Source organism: Heliconius melpomene, chromosome 3 (assembly GCF_056956725.1).
Source record: "Heliconius melpomene rosina isolate 202511_hmr_F chromosome 3, ASM5695672v1, whole genome shotgun sequence".
In the NCBI taxonomy this organism is placed as follows: Eukaryota; Metazoa; Arthropoda; class Insecta; order Lepidoptera; family Nymphalidae; genus Heliconius; species Heliconius melpomene.
The window spans coordinates 4,403,939-4,423,448 of record NC_140391.1 but is presented as its reverse complement, the minus strand read 5'-3'; the positions used below and the strand labels follow the sequence as shown (position 1 = coordinate 4,423,448).

The following is a 19,510-nucleotide window of genomic DNA, read 5'->3' as shown; positions in this document are numbered from 1 at the left end:
CCAGAGTGAGTGAAATAAAATTATTTCCCCAAGTAGATATCGAACCTCAAATCATCGCATTTGTAGTTAGACGTTATCTCACTGCACCAGCATGACCTCATCATATTCGTTAATGAATATTGTATTTCAGATTTAAGTATGTCACCTATGTACATATGTAAATAACAAATGAGATGAGACCTAATATGAGATAAATAATTAATTTGTAGTAATATTTCAACGTAATGAGCACAGTGTATTAAATTAATTATATAATAGTTTACGGCACAAGGGGGTGACTGTAACGTGATGGTTGTGGGTTCGATCCCCACTCGAGGAAGTAAAATATTCGGCAGAAAGTAGGGCACGGAGTGTCTTGGCACTAGGTTCCCTCTGTCTACCCTGCTGTGTGCGGGATATAGCGTGAAGCTGAGTTGATTTAATTTTTTATTTTAATGTATTAAATGTATGTAAGTTTTTAAATGATAAATAAGAACATGACATATATAGAATGAATGATAAAGATAAATGATAATATGAAAGTACCCGCTGCCGTCGACTAAACCGGTAAGAGTTGTAATATTTACTCCTACCCACTTGTCGACGGCATATTTTAATTATAACAGTCGATGCTTGCCACTCGAAACGCTTTCCATACGTTCCTTTGTTTTATTTAGTATTTCTTTACAAATTAGGATTAATAGTGTTCTGTGTGATATATGTGTTTGTGGTTGACTTTCTTATCTACTGTACTGTGTTAAATAGTGTTTTTTCATTAGTGTTATCACTATATGTACATTTAAAGTGGTGTGGAATCTCAGTGTTAATCGTGAGTAGACTTTTTACTATTCTCTATACTAATAATAAAAGAATAAAATATTTTCATCAATACAGCAAATAATTAAACCAATATAAAACATATTTTCATATAAATCGTCTTGAAAAATATAAATAAGATCTTCATTCCTTTTGTATAGAAAATAGGAGTAAATAACAAATACTCGAAAACTCAGTCAATTGAGCTGGAAACAACTAAGACGCGGGCGTCTCATTGGTAGAAAATTACACATCAAAGAAAAACCAAAATAATGTCGAATTGTCCTCCGATTAAATCTTCTTTCACCCGCATTTCTATGTCATTGGGTAGCTAAATTGAGTGAACGTAAAAAGTCTGTTCTTTTTCTATGAAACGTCAATAACAACTAGAGGATTATTACTAACTTATGCAGTCGGGTTCATGAAATAGACTAGGTTTAATCTTTTTCTTGATCTTAATTTAGATATAGAATATGTTTTCTGTTTTAATTTTTTTTTTATAACTTTCACTTAATTTGATAACTCACATAGCATTTTAGAGGCCGTAGTGGCGCAGGGTGCAAGAGTGTGACTGTAACGCGACGGTTGCGGGTTCGATCCCCACTCGAGGAAGTGAAATATTTATTTACGTCTATATTTCCATTTTTTCGCTGTGGTGTTGAGGGCTGCGGCGTTGAGTTCTGCCACTTAACACGCAAAGCCTCCAGAATTCGGCAGAAAGTGGGGAACGGAGTGTCTTAACATTAGGTTCCCTCTGCCTAGCCTGCTGTGTGCGGGATATAGCGTAAAGCTAATTTTTTTTTTACATAATATTTTACATTCACATTTACTATAGCAATAAGTATACTGTATAGATATTACTGTGAAAATCAGATTTTCTTCAAAATAATATATATTAGTAGGTAATTAATTATGCTTTTATAACCGTGACGAGTCCTTGAGTAAAGACCGCGAATCGGCAAGCGTAGCGTAGGGCGCCTACCAGCTCGATGGACCGACGACCTAAAGAAGGTTGCTGGCTTCGACTGGAAGCGGAAGGCGGAGGATCGGGAGCTTTGGCACACTCTGGGAGAGGCCTATGTCCAGTAGTGGACCCGAAAAGGCTGATTTGATTGATTGATTGAACCATAAAACCTTTTTATATAATAAAACACTTCTACATATAATGAATAGTATTTCAATTTAAAATCTATTGCAAATAATGCTTACTTATATTACAAAATGAAAAACAAATTCTACATATTCGTGCTTTCACAAAATATGTAAAACTACTTCATACACTCTATACACGCTAGACCCGTGCAATTTAAGTTTATATTTAGAGGCAAGCCTCTTATGTATGTAGCACATATGAGGCTGGCCTTGTATATACATTTATTTACGTAACTAGTCTTTAAGAACGTAGTAAGTAATTTAGGAAAGGATAATTGAAAAGTAAATACAAATATATTTATTTAAAAGACTCGTTAAAAAAGACTAATTTAATTTAAAAAATCCTCGAATATGTTGTTATTATTACATATTTTTTATGAAACCTATTCCATATCATTTGGTACATTAATATTCAATTTGCGTAAAAGCCATTTATCAGGAAAATGGATTTTATTTCAACGACGCTTCACATTGCTTTTGAGGTCTTAACGACTGGGACATCTGCTACAGATTTCAAATTCCATACACGTACAGTCTAAAGAGCTACAGGGAAATTTTAATAATTTCTCTAATGACGACATAGTAGCGCAGTAAGACAAATTTTGTAAAATTATACTAAAATCTAATTATTATTTGACATTTAATAGACTTTTAATATATGTATATATTTTTTATATGAATATACTTTTTTATATAACGTAAAGTTTTGTATATATTTGTAGATTAACATGCTTTTCTTATTTTGACAAGATACCCATTTAGAAGTATTGCGTAAAACTTAATGCGTATAACATTAAACTTTTATTGTACAAATATATGGAAAAGCACCTTTTTTAAAAATATAAACTCTGGATGTGATTTCAACTCATAACCATCACTTCCTGTTACTAATATACATATGAATAGTCATTATATTCGTTGGAAAACTCGGCCATAATCCTTCGAAAGTTCATTACGTTAAAGCGAGCTCGCCCCCGTAAGCCTTAAGTTGTTTCTTTGAAAGTGAAATTCAGATTTAAGAGATTACATAGTCAAATAAATCACTTTATAAATGTAAATATGTATCTTAAAAGTAGAGTCGACTTTAAAAGGTTTTTCTACGTAAATATCCAATCTTGTGCATTTTTAAGTAAACTCGGAAAGTCTTTAAGATTCGCTTATATTATTTCAAATTAAAGGATGAAGCTGACTGAACGATTACTTAGCTGTAGATAAATATTTTTTTCCAATTGGCGAGTTCAAAATCAAACAAAATAAGTAATAATTGTTATCAGTTTATCAAATTTTATCATTAGAATATCAATTTATAAGAACTTTCTTCCAGAAAAATAGATCATTTGAAATGCTAATATTTTAGTTCGACTATCTTAGGCGCTGTTATTCTTAACTTTGAAAGAACGGCTTTGAATAATTAATAACCTCTGTAAAGAGAAGTATAATATTGGATTTAAAGGAAGGAAAATGGTGGAGGTGTAAAATTTACATTAGCAGAACCTACAATTATATAAAAGATATCTTAATTTAGTTGAAGATCATTTTGAGACAGATTGTATTAGATAAGTTCGGTTAAAAAATCAAAGTAGGTTTTCATGTATAAACGACTGCTTATATATAATGGCATTCATAATTACTATTTAAAACAATGTTGCCTTTAAATGTTAAAAATATTGTTAATTTAAATAATAAACAATAATATAATAAGTACAGAGGTCAGTCGTTTCGTAGCGACAAGCGAGCGACTGTAAGCGCGACCGGTTGGGTTCGATTCCCACTCGGATTTAAACGTTAAATATGTTTAACCTCGCTCAGATGACGAGGCAAAGCGTGGTGTTGAGTTCCACCAATCAACAAGCAATGCCTTCAGAATTCAGTGGAAAGTGGGAAACAGAGAATCTTAGCTCTATTAAATAGGTTCCCTATACCGTACCCTGCTATATGTGGGGTACAGTGTGAAGCTAAAAAAAAAGTTTATAAATTACATCATAATATTAAAGTTGTATAAAGAAATAAGATAACAGTAGAATTAATATTTATGCATAGAAATAAGAGATATCCATTGGAATGGTGAATAACCTAAGAGAAGAGAACAAAAGGCTTTCAGATGCACAATTCTGATGGATATTGCCGACACGGCGTTTCCGGTATTTGGAGCTCTTTTTAAAAGTGGCTATTATTGCAGATAGTACATTTTTCTCTGTCCTATCCGATACTGGTTCTCTTTTTATATTTTACTTTAAATACCTTTGATTATTTCGATGTAGGACCTAGTTATAGGTTAATAATAGTGATCATCGCGTAGAATATAATTTGGAACTCTTATTTTTTTAATAATTTATACAGTAAGATAGAGAAAAAAAGTGTATATACTCTGTTCTCCACTTTCTATCCGAATTTACGATATTACTTGTTGTGTGGCAGCCATCAACCGCATTTTGTCTTTCCAGAGTGAAAAATATTTAATATATGTACATCTTGGAGTGGAATTCGAACTCACAAACATCACGTTTAGTCAAATCTTTTTCTACTCTGCCACAGTGGCCTCATAATTTTTACTGTTAAAAATTACGTAAATTATTTATTTATTATATACTAGTGGCCCGCTCGCGGTTTCACCCGCGTGAACTATGTTATTATTAATTTCTGTCTCCATGGCTACGTCCTAGTGACATCTATGCAAAATTTGAGATTTCTAGCATTTGTAGTAACGAAGTTTCATACAAACTTTCGACTCCAAAAACAACCCCTTAGAAGTCGAATATTACAAATTCCCGTCTTAGCGAGCACCTACGTCCTATAAATAACTCCTATGCAAAATTTCAGATTCCAGTGCTTGATTCCAGTGCACATGTAGTTTCTGAGATTTCGTGATGAGTGAGTGACCTTTCGATTTTATATATATAGATTTTACGAATAGCTCAACAGTTGAAATTTATGACATGAAAATAAAACTTATGATTGGTTTTTCAATTTAAATTGTACAACAGTATGTTATCCTTGACATATTTACTTAAAAATATGACATGCGTGACATATCATCATGAAAATTTAATTTATACTGAACGTTCACAATTCTTTTTCATAGCCGAAATTGAATGTATGTTATTAGTTGAAATACTATTCGTTTTTTAATAATTACTTAAATGTTATTAGTGACTTGGCCTTTTCACATATACCAATATACTTTGCGATGCGAGGTCAAACATATTATAGTATAAAAGGTAAGAATTTTTTATCAAGGCTACTGTTTTTTAATAATATTAGTTTAAAAAAAGATTATTGATATAAGAAAGTTATATTTTTTGCTGTAATACTTAAGTAAATTCCTTAAAAGTTTGAAACGTCAAAAAGCTAATAAAATCGAAAATAAACCTATAAAGTTTATAGGTTTTTTTTATTAGAACAGGTATCTTTTTGCTTTGTCTTGCCAGTGTGGTAATGTGATAAAAAAACATATTATAATATATTATAATATACTAGCAACCGCCAGCGGCTTCGCCCGCTTAAACTACACAATTATTAATTCAATATACTGAATTACTTTATGTTCTAATATTTCATGTTTGCAGCGCACTTAGTGATTTCTAATATGCACATTTCAATAACTTTGGTACCGTATTAGCGTAATTGTTATAAGAATTTTGAATGGTTTAAAAGAATGCAACCTACATTACCTACTATTTAAGATCAGTTATAAGATTTTTTTTGTAAATATATATATTACCGATTTTTTTTAGAGCGTATATTGCAAAATATACGCAAAGATATGGTTAATTTTTTTATTATGGTTAATATTGCAAAGATATGGTCAATTTTTTTTTTACTTTTTTTTACTTTCACCATATGTTAAAAAGAAATATAAGTATTAATTTGAACTATTCAAATAATTTACAATTGCATAAACAGACTTAAAGACGAAATAACTGGCCTTAACAGAGATTCATTTCTGATAGGGCTCTTATCACTTTTATGTAAATTTTTGTTATAGAGTATTATTAATTTAAACAAAAAAATTTTATTCTCATATACTCCCAGTATCAACATGTTGAGCTTTAATGTTTCGAGTAACTATCAGTCAGTATCGCGATCATACGGAAAGCAAGAGCAAGTTGGTATCAAAGACACTGGGAGTCACCGGCAGAGCGAGACATTACTTTACGTCAAAACACCGATTGGTAATGTAAAGAGCCCAAGATCGGCCTCATATGAAGTACTGTTCTCATCTCGAGGCACGCGCCCCAGTATCATTTGGAACCATATGTTTGCATACAACTTAGAACCATTTGAATCGGTGAGGATCCAATATTCTGTAAAAGGCTTGACATTTTGGTTTTACCAGCATCCATCATACCAGTCATTTTTGCATTATTCGCGATCGGAGACAAAAGTAGTTTTAAGCCTCTATTATCGATATATTAATGGACCTAATTCTTAAGTTTTTATATCTTTATAATCAACTTCACGCTGTATCCAGCGCACAGTGGGGTGAGCCGAAGGAATCTAGAGCTAAGATACTCCGTTCCCTATTTTCCGCCCATTTCTGGAGGCATTGCGTATTAAGTGATGGAACTCAACGTCACGCTTTGCCTCGACACCAGAGCGAAGAAATGAAAATATATATTTAAATAAATATTTTATTTCCTCGAGTAGACATAAAACTTACAACCAGTCGCATTTACTATAACACTTTCGTGCTTCTGCACCACGACTGGCCTCTTTATTTTTTCTTTTTTCAGCTTCACGCACTGTACTCCGCACAGAGTATAGGCAAAGGGAACCGAGCGTTGAGACACTCCTTTCCCCATTTTCTACTAAATTTTTCGAGGCATTGCGTGTTGGGTGGCCGAACTTCACGCCTGGCTTTTGAATTGCTGCTAGAGCGAAAAAATATAAATATTAATATTCAATAATGCATTACCTCGAGTGGAAATCGAACCCACACCCTTATGCCCCTGTGCCACGAAGGCCTATATTTTTCATGTGCAGATTTCGCTTTTATATCCTTTAATTATGTGTAGAATATGAAATAGATTATATAGTTAACAGATGTTTTAACTTATATCCCGAAAAACACACCCTTAGGGGTGGAATATTAGAAATTCCCGTCTCCGTGTGTACTTGCGTCATATAAGTGACGTCCATAGAAAATTTAAGACTCCTAGCGCTTATAGTAACGAAGTTTCATGCAAACTACCAACCCTAAAAACAACCCTTTAGGTGTGGAATATTGGAAATTCCCGTCTCCGTGTGTACTTGCGTCCTACAAGTGACGTCTATAGAAAATTTAAGACTCCTACCGCTTATAGTAACGAAGTTTCATACAAACTTTCATCCCCAAAAACAACCCCTTAGAAGTCGAATATTACAAATTCCCGTCTTAGCGAGCACCTACATCCTATAAGTAACTTCTATGCAAAATTTCAGATTCCTAGCACATGTAGTTTCTGAGATTTCGTGATGAGTGAGTGACCTTTCGATTTTATATATATAGATTATAATAATAATATATTAAATTATCTTCATGAAATTAATCTTCATATACCAGATTTTTCAGCCGTTAAATCTTAAACGTAATGTAAGCTTCCGCTCAACAAATATTCATTTCTAAAAATCCGGCGACATTGATAGAATTTTAATCAAATCTACAAGCGATGTTTTCCCCCTATAAAGAATTTTCACGATTTTCATCTAAATATTAATATTTTTTTCAGTAAATTTTATACGAGGGCAGTCGTAGCGGATCGTAGCTTGTCTAATCTTGACAAGTTCTTGGTTTAGTTCCCACTCGAGGAAGTTAAATATTTAATGCCCACTCGAGGAAATTAACAGTAGGTTCCCAGGTTCCCTCCGCCTGCCCTGTTATGTACAAGATACAGCGTGAGGCCGAAACAAAACCTTATCCCTAGCCAGCGATATCACGCTGAGGTCTCTGCATATATCGTTCGCCTCTTCACGTTCTTATAAACATATTCCCTTCAAGTGTCCTCATGTTTTTAACGCGACCCTGCAGTATTATCGATCCCGTGCTCTCAACTGAAGGTTGCCCTTGGCTCTGTTACCACACCCTATTGCTTCAGAATTTTATTTCTTTCTAATTACATAGTATGTATTAGAAAAAGTAGTAGGTAGGTAGAAAAAGATTACTAGATTCTCACTGGCATCAAATAAAATTATTGAAATTATTGAATAATAAAATAAAGCATAACAGAGAGAGAATTATATATAGATGTATAAAATATCTTGCTCTACTAAGTAAACATCGGTACAAGTTTGTCGAACTCACATTATATATACATTTCCTATCTGACAACATCTTAGCAAAAAGCAAACGTTTCTGATATCGAGAGGTTTGTCAATAGTTAGATATTTACTGCTAGGAGGTTAGTTGTTAAGTACGGAGTGGATTGAAAATGTTAGTGTATACTTATAAAAATACTTGAATAGTAAAATATTTTTAAAAATTTTAGCTTCAGGTTATATCCCGCATATAGCAGGATTGGCAGAGGAAATTTTGTGTTAAGACACTCCGTTTCTCTCTTTTCCCCGCATTCTTAAAACATTGTGTGATAGGTGGCAGACCTGAGCCCCGCCCCTAACTTAGTTTGTAGATTGGAGAAATGAAAATATTTAATAATCAAACTCACAATCGTAGCGTTCATTGTACTTACGTATTACGACGACCTCTCGTAATCAAAATCTCTTAAAGCAATTTTATTAGCAACGTTTCATACAGTTCTTGGTAGAAGTTGTAATACGAAATAATAAGAGATAAGTAGAAAAAATATATTACAACTTTTTAAAAATAATTTTTAAAATGTATATTCCTGAAGAATACTTTTCTCATTTTAACTTGAAAACAATAACAGCTTTTAACATTTCTAGAGAGCGTTCACCGTCACAGCCTCTCAGCGGTGAGAGTACAATGGTCTCGTACGTATATGTTTATTTTATATTTCTTAGGCAAAATAAAAAATTAACAAGAGGACGTTTTCTTTAGAAATATTTCTAGCTACTTACGTACATACTTAATATTATAAAACTTAGGTTGTATAAAGATAAAAATATTATTTACTATAAACGTCACAGGGGCACGAGCGTGTAAATATTACAGGCTGTGGGTTCGATTTCCACTCGGGGGATTTCCACCGAGGCAGAGCCCATTCTGTTGTTGAGGTGATTTATTCCGTTATTCAATATACGCAAAGGCTCAAGAATGCGGTGGATAGTTGGGAACGGAGTGTTTAAACACTAGGTTCCGTGGTTCCCTCTGCCTACCATATATTTTCTGTATTTAAACTATATAAAACCACTCTTATTACAATTTTATTATTATCAATTCGTGAGCTTACAGTAAGATCAAATGCATATAGTTTTAAGCTATTATATATTTTGAGTGAAGGCTTCATGGGGCCCTAATGGGGTCTAATCAAATACAATGTAATCAAATAGCCCTTTTGAACAATGTACTTACTTAAAACCTAGTGTTGTCATTATACTTATAAGGTGCAGTGCTGCCATACCATTTTTATACAGTTTTTTTAGCTTCACGCTGTATCACGCACAAAGTAGGATAGACGAAGGTAATCTAGTGTTAAGACACTCCGCTCGCCATTTCCCGCCGGATTCAGGAAGCATTTCGTGCTGATTGGCCGAACACAATGAAGCGCTTTTGCTTCGACACCAGAGCGAAGAAAAAAAAAAATACATTTTTAATTTCCTGGACTGAGAATCGAACCCACAACCAGTCGCGGTTTCAGGTACACGTGCCCATGCGCCACGACTACAGAGAGTCTCAACAGAGATAATAGATTAATATCCGTAAATATAATAAATTAATATTATTTTCTTTTTAGCTAACTTATCCATTTTTTTTTTGCATTATCTTAAGTCTTCGCATTTCACGTGCACGAAGTGGCAAGTTTTCATGTTAATGCCCTTCTAATACGATAGCGGCGCCGATATTATCACATTAAACTTTATATGCATGCAATATTCTTTGCTGCGGGGGTTTTAATATGGCCAATGGCTTGTATATAATATTCGATGCATCAGTCCTTTTAAGAAAATTACGTTCGAACATAGTAAATTGTAAAAGCTTTTACTTTTACTATATTATTTTTGCATTATTTATGTACACTAGTGCTCGCAGGGATGGACAGGAAGTGCGACTGTGAATGTGGTGATTGTGGGTTCGACTTCCAATGAGGGGAATAGGTATATTTAAGTTATATTATTTTTTCTGTTTTGGTAACGCAAATGACGATGTTGAGTTTTGATAATTAAACTATAATGTCTTTATTTTCTCCACCTACTGTATTATACGAGAAGAATAAAGAATGGAAGAAAGAAATCTATGGAGGTCGATGTGATCGTTACGAAAGTTGCATATGACGACCTAAATTAACTCTACTTTATTGACTTTTTTGCATCAATATTTAAATTATCCTGGAAATATTCAAAATTTAGCCATGAGTAATGTTATTGAATAGTTCAAAATTATTTTCAATTAAAACTAATTTTACTGATTTAAAAATAATTAAATTCAATTGGCGTTTGAAAATTTCAAATATTTTATTCCTTTCTAAGCAAAGCAACTATTCCAGTACAAAGCTGAAATCGCTAGCATACTTAACAGTTAATACCGTTTAAAGGCAATTGATGTAATTACGAAAATGGAGGTGAGTCAACTAATGGTTACTGCGAAAACTCATAATTGGTACGTGGCTAACCCCCCGAAGGGGGAAGGCGGCATTTAAATTGGGTGGATAATAGCGGAAAGTACTTTATCAACCTTTTGTGACAAGAAATAACTATTTATGGTGATGGCCATAATTGATGGGTAAAATGAAGGTAAAAAAAATATTAATGAGATTATCCAAGTTGGGGGGGTAATCCAAAATGGTCCTTCTTACAATACTTTTTTTTTGGTATCCTCTCTCATCTTCGTTAACCTTCCGTGTACAAGGTGGGGTATGACATACCCCAACAGTTATAGTTCTTAATATTTCTTAAATGGTAAGGAAGTGTGAAGAACGGAGTTTCATAACACTAGGTTCCTTCTGCCTACCCTGCTGTGTGTCGTCGGACTTATCGAGAAGGATCTAAACTATTCAGTAGTTGCTCGATAACGTACATACGTAATATTAACGTTTTACCGATGTACTTAAAAAAAGTATGTCGTTAACATTTAGCACGAAACACGCGATGTTTCTCGTCTTTTTTTATATATTTTTCATTCAAACATTGCATGCTGTAGCTTTACAACTAAGGCCTTAGTTGAGTATGTAATATTGCATTGTTTTTGTATATGAAATAATAAACATAAATTTTGATAGAAACTTGTATTGTGTATGTACATACATGTAATAATCTCAAATGGCAACTGAGTCTAACTAGTTGTTCGTTAGTGGAAGAGATCCGGTTTCCCCATCAAGACCCGTCCGGTTCAGTTTCTTTGTTGGCCGGATACCTCCGAGCAGTCGACGTTGATAGCTATGAAATTGAGGAAGTGTTTTGAACTACGTTACGTTACGTTAACTTTGTAAGACTCGTCTTAGATGAGATGGCTTTATAGTAATATCTATGAACTTTCATATATACATACATACTTACTAAAAAATACATTCTGTTTTAATGTAAGTTCTAAATTTTTTTTTAAACTTGAAAAAACGTTCATTATCCCACTGTGCTAAGATATTTGATATTGAATCTTTTCTTTTATATTTTCTTAAATTAATAAAAAAGTAGCATTACTGCATAATTGTAAGGGCCGAATTTTTTAAAACAAATAATATTTGAAACGGTTTTTTATCTGTTTTAAGTTATTATATCTACTTAAAAATATTTATATAAAAAATCAAGCATTATTTTTTTTGTTAAAGCAACACTTTAAGTTCAGAAAGAATACTTTTCTGGTTCAGCATAAAAAATGGCAGACAAGCGATTCTAATTAGATTCGTTTATGAATGCTCGCTTTCATTCTTTCCTCATTATGGCATCAAGATATAAAAATATTTTTTTTGAGAAATAATTTCGTACTAACATCTGCTGGTAGTATTACAAGGTAATATATTTATTAATTACATAAAAAACACAGGTAATAAGAATAAAAAAATGTAATTTTAGGACATTTATGAAAATAAAATATTATCATACATTTTTTGGATCTTGTAAAATTTAGGTAAACATAATTTTCGTCATTGTTTACTTTTATTTTCTGTATTTGATAATAGAAATTAATTATTATATTCGTATATATGTTTCCTTATAATATTATAACCAATTTTATTTAATATTTTTTTGTATAGTGTTATAACCCTTTTCTGCTTACCATCCGAATATAAGATATAATATTGAATGGCAGAATTCATCGCAGCCTTTTGTCTACCAGAGTGAGTGTAATAAAGTTATTTCTCCAAGTAGAGATAGAACCCCAAATCATCGCATTTGTAGTTAGACATTATCCCCACTGCACCACCATGACCTCATCATATTCATTAATGAATATTGGATTTCAGGTTTAAGGATATGACCTATATACATATGTAAATAACAAATGAGATGAGACCTAATATGAGATAAATAATTAATTTGGAGTAATATTTCAACGTAATGAGCACAGTGTATTAAATTAATTATAATAGCTTACGGCACAAGGGGGTGACTGTAACGTGATGGTTGTGGGTTCGATCCCCACTCGAGGAAGTAAAATATTCGGCAGAAAGTGGGGAACGGAGTGTCTTGGCACTAGGTTCCCTCTGTCTACCCTGCTGTGTGCGGGATACAGCGTGAAGCTGATTTGATTTAATTTTTAATTTTATTTTATTAAATGTATGTATGAATTTATGTATTAAATTATAAATAAAATATTATATTCTTATTTATAATTTTTAAATCTATACTAATATAATAAAGCGGAAGAGTTTGTTTGTTTGTTTGTTTGTTTGTTTGTTTGTTTGTTTGTTTGAACGCTAAGATCTCTGGATCTACTGATCCGATTTTCATTGTTTTTGTTTTGTATGAAAGCTGCATTCTTCAGAAGTGCTATAGGCTATATTACATTACATTACACATATATACTAATATATTTTAAAGTACATTCTAATTTGACATGCAATTTATTCTGCCATGTTAATAACAACCGTCGCGTCGCTACGCAACCGTTACCGCGACATTTTGATATTCATCCTTATGAACATAAATATAATAGTCACTCTTAACTTTTTATCTGGATTGAAATTATAGTTTGCTGTATAACATTCTAATAAATAATTAAGGAGATGTCACTGATTGCAAATGACCTAGCCTACGGGCGGCACAGTATGAGTACCTATGACCGACGCGAACGGGCAGATGACGTTGAAGGTTTTATAAATTTTCATACATTTTCGAACTATTGTAAATGTTTATGTAATTATTTGCTGTTTATAATTAATTTAAACTACACTTTGGTTCTCTTCTTATTTTATTTGTTATTGCCCGCTAAAATTATCCTACTTAATAGAGATAAATGTTTAGTTATTTCATAGAGTCGATATCTAGGTACGCACGCACGGAAAACTTTAGGTACTTTTTCTAATATTGAGAATACCTATCCTTTAGTTACTTTTAATCCTTTTGTTGGTTCATTTCAATAACTCAGATATTTTTTTCTAATAATGTGTATCTACTTATTATTCTTTTGATTACTTAAGCTTATATTTTCTTACTAATTCTATTGAAAATTGAAAATAATTTCATGAATATATTTAATAAATATTCTTATAGTTGAAGCAGGCGTAGCCGCGTCCGGGTCCACTAGTACTATAATATAATAAAGCGGAAGAGTTTGTTCGTTTGTTTGTTTGTTTGTTTGTTTGTTTGTTTGTTTGTTTGAACGCTAAGATCTCTGGATCTACTGGTCCGATTTTCATTGTTTTTGTTTTGTATGAAAGCTGCATTCTTCAGAAGTGCTATAGGCTATATAACATTACATTACACATATATACTAATATATTTTAAAGTACATTTTAATTTGACATGCAATTTATTCTGCCATGTTAATAACAACCGTCGTTGCTACGCGACCGCTACCGCGACGTTTTGATATTCATCCTTATGAAAATAAATGAAGCATCCTATATCCAGAAAATAAATCCTTATGAAGCATTTTATCTAGATTGAAATTATAGTTTACTGTATAACATTCTAATAAATAATTAAGGAGATGTCACTGATTCCAAATGACCTAGCCACCTAGCGGGCGGCACAGTATGACCGACGCGAACGGGCAGATGACGTTGACGGTTTTATAAATTTTCATACATTTTCGAACTTTATTTGTTGTTTGTAATTAATTTAAAATACACTTTGTTTCTTTTCTTATTTTATTTGATATTGCCAGCTAAAATTATCCTACTTAATAGAGAGAAATGTTTAGTTATTTCGTAGAGTCGATATCTATGTACGCACGTACGGAAAACTTTAGGTACTTTTTCTAATATTAAAAATACCTATCCTTTAGTTACTTTTAATCCTTTTGTTAGTTCATTTCAATAACTCAGATAATTTTTTCTAATAATGTGTATCTACTTATTATTCTTTTTGATTATTGGAGCTTATATTTTCTTACTAATTCTATTGAGAATTGAAAATAATTTCATGAATATTTTTAATAAATATTCTTATAGTTGAAGCAGGCGTAGCCGCGTCCGGGTCCACTAGTTATAAATAAGAATATAATATATGGACCGTTTATTTTGAAAGTGGTGTAAGTCCATTTTTGAGAAAAATGAGATATCACGTAATTAATTCTTAATTTAATGTAATTTTTTTATATATAACTAGTCCGTGTTTAATTTTTCAAAAAAAACCCACATTTTGAACAACTTAAAATCGGTCGGTAAATGAAATTGCATAATCATCGACATACTAACCTTTAATTTTCTCGAAACAAAAGAAAATGGACTTACACCACTTTCAAAATAAACGGTCCATATATAGAATGAATGATAAAGATAAATAATAATATGAAAGTACCCGCTGCCGTCGACTGAACCGGTAAGGAGTTGTAATATTTACTCCTACCCGCTTGTTGACGGCATATTTTAATTATAACAGTCGATGCTTGCCACTCGAAACGCTTTCCATACGTTCCTTTGTTTTATTTAGTATTTCTTTACAAATTAGTATTAATAGTGTTCTGTGTGATATATGTGTTTGTGGTTGACTTTCTTATCTACTGTACTGTGTTAAATAGTGTTTTTTCATTAGTGTTATCACTATATGTACATTTAAGGTGTGGACTCTCAGTGTTAATCGTGAGTAGAGTTTTTACTATTCTGTACACTAATAATAAAATAATAAAATATTTTCATCAATAAAACAAATAATGAAAGCAATATAAAACATATTTTCATATAAATCTTCTTTAAAAATATAAATAAGATCTTCATTCCTTTTGTATAGAAAATGGGAGTAAATAACAAATACTCGAAAACTCAGTCAATTGAGCTGGAAACAACTAAGACGCGGGCGTCTCATTGGTAGAAAATTACACATCAAAGAAAAACCAAAATAATGTCGAATTGTCCTCCGATTAAATCTTCTTTCACCCGCATTTCTATGTCATTGGGTAGCTAAATTGAGTGAACGTAAAAAGTCCGTTCTTTTTCTATGAAACGTCAATAACAACTAGAGGATTATTACTAACTTATGCAGTCGGGTTCATGAAATGGACTTGGTTTAATCTTTTTCTTGATCTTAATTTAGATATAGAATATGTTTTCTGTTTTAATTGTTTTTTATAACCTTCACTTAATTTGATAACTCACATAGTATTTTAGAGACCGTCGCAGGGTGCAAGGGTATGACGGTCGTGGATTCAATCCCCACTCGAGGAAGTGAAATATTTATTTACGTCTATATTTCCATTTCTTCGCTGTGGTGTTGAGGAGTGCGGCGTTGAGTTCTGCCACTTAACACCCAAAGCCTCCAGAATTCGGCAGAAAGTGGGGAATAGAGTGTCTTAAAATTAGGTTCCCTCTGCCTACCCTGCTGTGTGCGGGATACAGCGTGAAGCTGATTTTTTTTACATAGTATTTTACATTCACATTTAATAAAGCAATAAGTATACTGTATAGATATTACTGTGAATATCAGATTTTCTTCAAAATAATATATAATAGTAGGTACTTAATTATGCTTTTATAACCATGACGAGTCCTTGAGTGGAGACACCGGATCGGCAAGCGTAGCGTAGGACGCCCTCCAGCTCGATGGACCGACAACCTGAAGAAGGTTGCTGGTTGCTTGGATCGGGAGCTTTGGCGCACCCTGAGAGAGGCCTATGTCCAGTAGTGGAAAGGCTGATGATTGATTGATTGATTGAACCATGAAACACTTCTACATATAATTAATAATATTTCATCTAAAATATTTAAAATCTATTGCAAATAATGCATACGCATATTACAAAATGAAAAACAAATTCTACATATTCGTGCTTTCACAAAATATGTAAAACTACTTCATACACTCTATACACGCTAGACCCGTGCAATTTAAGTTTATATTTAGACACAACCCTCTTATTTATGTAGCACATATGAGGCTGTATATACATTTATTTACGTAACTAGTCTTTGAGAACGTAGTAAGTAATTTAGGAAAGGATAATTGAAAAGTAAATACAAATATATTTATTTAAAAGACTCGTTAAAAAAGACTAATTTAATTTAAAAAATCCTCGAATATGTTGTTATTATTACATATTTTTTTATGAGACATATTCCATATCATTTGGTACATTAATATTCAATTTGCGTAATAGCCATTTTTCAGCAAAATGGATTTTATTTCAACGACGCTTTACATTGCTTTTGAGGTCTTAACGACTGGGACATCTGCTACAGATTTCAAATTCCATACACGTAATCTAGAGAGCTACAGGGAAATTTTAATAATTTATCTAATGACGACATAGTAGCGCAGTTAGACTAATTTAAATGTAAAATTATACTAAAATCTAATTATTTCACACCTAATAGACTTATAATATATTTTTTTATACAAATATACTTTTTTGTATAACGTAAAGCTTTATATGTTTTTGTATTAACATGCTTTTCTTATTTTGACAAGATACCCATTTAGAAGTTTTGCTTATAGAACTTAATGCATATAACATTAAACTTTTATTGTACAAATATATGGAAAAACACCCTTTTTAAAAATATAAACATCCCCTCTGGGTGTTATTTAAACCCATAACCATCACTTTCTGCTACTAAAATACATATGAATAGTCATTATATTCGTTGGAAAACTCGGCCATAATCCTTCGAAAGTTCATTACGTTAAAGCGAGCTCGCCCCCGTAAGCCAGCCTTAAGTTGTTTCTTTGAAAGTGAAATTCAGATTTAAGAGATTACATAGTCAAATAAATCACTTTATAAATGTAAATATGTATCTTAAAAGTGGAGTCGACTTTAAAAGGTTTTTCTACGTAAATATCCAATCTTGTGCATTTTTAAGTAAACTCGGAAAAAGAAGTCTTTAAAATTCGCTTATTATTATTTCAAATTAAAAGATGAAGCTGCCTGAACGATTACTTAGCTGTAGATAAATATTTTTTTCCAATTGGCGAGTTCAAAATCAAACAAAATAAGTAATAATTGTTATCAGTTTATCAAATTTTATCATTAGAATATCAATTTATAAGAACTTTCTTCCAGAAAAATAGATCATTTGAAATGCTAATATTTTAGTTTGACTATCTTAGGCGCTGTTATTCTTAACTTTGAAAGAACGACTTTGAATAATTAATAACCTCTGTAAAGAGAAGTGTAATATTGGATTTAAAGGAAGGAAAATGGCGGAGGTGTAAAATTTACATTAGCAGAACCTACAATTATATAAAAGACATCTTAATTTAGTTGAAGATAATTTTGACACAAATTGTATTAGATAAGTTCGGTTAAAAATCAAAGTAGGTATTAATTTATAAACGACTGCTTATGTATAATAACATGATTTCATTAACATTTAAAACAATGTTATTTTTAAATGTAAGAAATATTGTTTATTTAAATAATAAACAATGTTATAATAAGTACAGAGGCCAATCGTTTCGCAGGGACACAAGCGAGCGTCTGTAAGCGCGACCGGTTGGGTTCGATTCCCACTCGGATTTAAACGTTAAATATGTTTAACCTCGCTCAGATGACGAGGCAAAGCGTGGTGTTGAGTTCCACCAATTAACAAGCAATGCCTTCAGAATTCAGTGGAAAGTGGGAAACAGAGAATCTTAGCTAGCTATTAAATAGGTTCCCTATACCGTACCCTGCTATATGTGGGGTACAGTGTGAAGCTAAAAAAAAAGTTTATAAATTACATCATAATATTAAAGTTGTATAAAGAAATAAGATAACAGTAGAATTAATATTTATGCATAGAAATAAGAGATATCCATTGGAATGGTGAATAACCTAAGAGACGAGAACAAAAGGCTTTCAGATGCACAATTCTGATGGATATTGCCGACACGGCGTTTCCGGTATTTGGAGCTCTTTTTAAAAGTGGCTATTATTGCAGATAGTACATTTTTCTCTGTCATATCCGATACTGGTTCTCTTTTTATATTTTACTTTAAATACCTTTGATTCTTTCAATTTAGGACCTAGTTATAGGTAAATAATTGTGATCACCGCGTAGAATATAATTTGGAACTCTTATTTTTTTAATAATTTATACAGTAAGATAGAGAAAAAAAGTGTATATACTCTGTCTGTGTCTGTCTGTGTTAAAAATTACGTAAATTATTTATTTATTACATATTTTACGAATAGCTCAACAGTTGAAATTTATGACATGAAAAAAAAAGTTATGATTGGTTTTTCAATTTAAATTGTACAAGTATGTTATCCTTGACATATTTACTTAAAAATATGACATGCGTGACATATCATCATGAAAATTGAATTTATACTGAACGTTCACAATTTTTTTTTCATAGCCGAAATTGAAAGTATGTTATTAGTTGAAATACTATTAGTTTTTTAATAATTACTTAAATGTTATTAGTGACTTGGCCTTTTCACATATACCAATATACTTTGCGATGCGAGGTCAAACATATTATAGTATAAAAGGTAAGAATTTTTTATCAAGGCTTTACTGTAAGACATTTTTTATAATAATATTAGTTTAAAAAAAGGCTATTGATATAAGAAAGTTATATTTTTTGCTATAATTCTTAAGTAAATTCCTTAAAAGTTTGAAACGTGAAAAAGCTAATTAAATCGAAAATAAACCTATAAAGTTTATAGGTATTTTTTATTAGAACAGGTATCTTTTTGCTTTGTCTTGCCAGTGTGGTAATGTGATAAAAAAACATATTATAATATATTATAATAATAAATTATCTTCATGAAATTAATCTTCATATACCAGATTTTTCAGCCGTTAAATCTTAAACGTAATGTAAACTTCCGCTCAACAAATATTCATTTCTGAAAATCCGGCGACATTGATAGAATTTTAATCAAATCTACAAGCGATGTTTTCCCCCTATAAAGAATTTTCACGAT

General features: G+C 31.8%; 1 protein-coding gene across 2 annotated transcripts in view; it reads left to right on the top strand.

Annotated features, from left to right (window-relative positions):
* Window positions 1-668: 668 nt before the first annotated feature.
* LOC146539902 (uncharacterized) overlaps window positions 669-19,510 on the top strand; it is a 270,180-nt gene continuing 251,338 nt past the window's right edge. The window contains exon 1 of one of the 2 annotated variants that reach the window (XM_085207274.1): window positions 669-808. The gene's annotated coding sequence lies outside the window, so the exon portion shown is untranslated. The remainder of the gene's footprint in view (window positions 809-19,510) is intronic. The other variant, XM_085207277.1, reaches the window with a different exon arrangement.